Source organism: Osmia lignaria, unplaced genomic scaffold, assembly GCF_051020975.1.
Source record: "Osmia lignaria lignaria isolate PbOS001 unplaced genomic scaffold, iyOsmLign1 scaffold0016, whole genome shotgun sequence".
NCBI lineage: Eukaryota > Metazoa > Arthropoda > Insecta > Hymenoptera > Megachilidae > Osmia > Osmia lignaria.
In genome coordinates, this window is record NW_027478168.1 from 6,504,737 (window position 1) to 6,506,884 (window position 2,148).

A 2,148-nucleotide genomic window follows, 5' to 3' on the forward strand; every position below is an offset into this window, starting at 1 on the left:
GAACTTTTAAATATCTTGATATATCTCGAGAACTACGCTTCTGATCAAAAAATATCATAGAACATAAATTGTAGGAAACATAATTCTCTACAAAAGACGTCTCTTAACATTTTGCCATAGCTCGCTTCGTTTCCGAGATATTTGCAGATTTATCTCAAGGGTAGGGGCCTGACGGACATATTTCGAGATATTTCTTCTTCTTGTTGTTCTTCTTCTGCGCGGCTAAGCTGGAAGTGGCATTTGCGGCTCGCACTAGTGCAGAGTTATCTCAAAGAAAGGGGCCACGGTGTTTCAGTATCTCTATTATGTTGGTGCGGTTTCGGAACTTTTAAATATCTTGATATATCTCGAGAACTACGCTTCTGATCAAAAAATATCATAGAACATAAATTGTAGGAAACATAATTCTCTACAAAAGACGTCTCTTAACATTTTGCCATAGCTCGCTTCGTTTCCGAGATATTTGCAGATTTATCTCAAGGGTAGGGGCCTGACGGACATATTTCGAGATATTTCTTCTTCTTGTTGTTCTTCTTCTGCACGGCTAAGCTGGAAGTGGCATTTGCGGCTCGCACTAGTGCAGAGTTATCTCAAAGAAAGGGGCCACGGTGTTTCAGTATCTCTATTATGTTGGTGCGGTTTCGGAACTTTTAAATATCTTGATATATCTCGAGAACTACGCTTCTGATCAAAAAATATCATAGAACATAAATTGTAGGAAACATGATTCTCTACAAAAGACGTCTCTTAACATTTTGCCATAGCTCGCTTCGTTTCCGAGATATTTGCAGATTTATCTCAAGGGAAGGGCCCTGACGGACATATTTCGAGATATTTCTTCTTCTTGTTGTTCTTCCTCTGCACAGCTAAGCTGGAAGTGGCATTTGCAGCTCGCAATAGTGCAGAGTTATCTCAAAGAAAGGGGCCACGGTGTTTCTGTATCTCTATTATGTTGGTGCGGCTTCGGAACTTTTAGATATCTTGATATATCTCGAGAACTACGCATCTGATCAAAAAATATCATACGACATAAAAAGTAGGAAACTTAATTCTCTACAAAAAAGGTCTCTTAACATTTTGCCATAGCTCGCTTCGTTTCCGAGATATTTGCAGATTTATCTCAAGGGGAGGGGCCTGACGGACATATTTCGAGATATTTCTTCTTCTTGTTGTTCTTCTTCTGCACAGCTAAGCTGGAAGTGGCATTTGCGGCTCGCACTAATGCAGAGTTATCTCAAAGAAAGGGGCCACGGTGTTTCTGTATCTCTATTATGTTGGTGCGGCTTCGGAACTTTTAAATATCTTGATATATCTCGAGAACTACGCATCTGATCAAAAAATATCATACTACATCAAAAGTAGGAAACTTAATTCTCTACAAGAAAGGTCTCTAAACATTTTGCCATAGCTCGCTTCGTTTCCGAGATATTTGCAGATTTATCTCAAGGGAAGGGGCCTGACGGACATATTTCGAGATATTTCTTCTTCTTGTTGTTCTTCTTCTGCACAGCTAAGCTGGAAGTGGCAATTGCAGCTCGCAATAGTGCAGAGTTATCTCAAAGAGAGGGGCCACGGTGTTTCTGTATCTCTATTATGTTGGTGCGGCTTCGGAACTTTTAAATATCTTGATATATCTCGAGAACTACGCGTCTGATCAAAAAATATCATAGAACATAAAAAGTAGGAAACATAATTCTCTACAAAAAAGGTCTCTTAACATTTTGCCATAGCTCGCTTCGTTTCCGAGATATTTGCAGATTTATCTCAAGGGTAGGGGCCTGACGGACATATTTCGAGATATTTCTTCTTCTTGTTGTTCTTCTTCTGCACGGCTAAGCTGGAAGTGGCATTTGCGGCTCGCACTAGTGCAGAGTTATCTCAAAGAAAGGGGCCACGGTGTTTCAGTATCTCTATTATGTTGGTGCGGTTTCGGAACTTTTAAATATCTTGATATATCTCGAGAACTACGCTTCTGATCAAAAAATATCGTAGAACATAAATTGTAGGAAACATAATTCTCTACAAAAGACGTCTCTTAACATTTTGCCATAGCTCGCTTCGTTTCCGAGATATTTGCAGATTTATCTCAAGGGAAGGGGCCTGACGGACATATTTCGAGATATTTCTTCTTCTTGTTGTTCTTCTTCT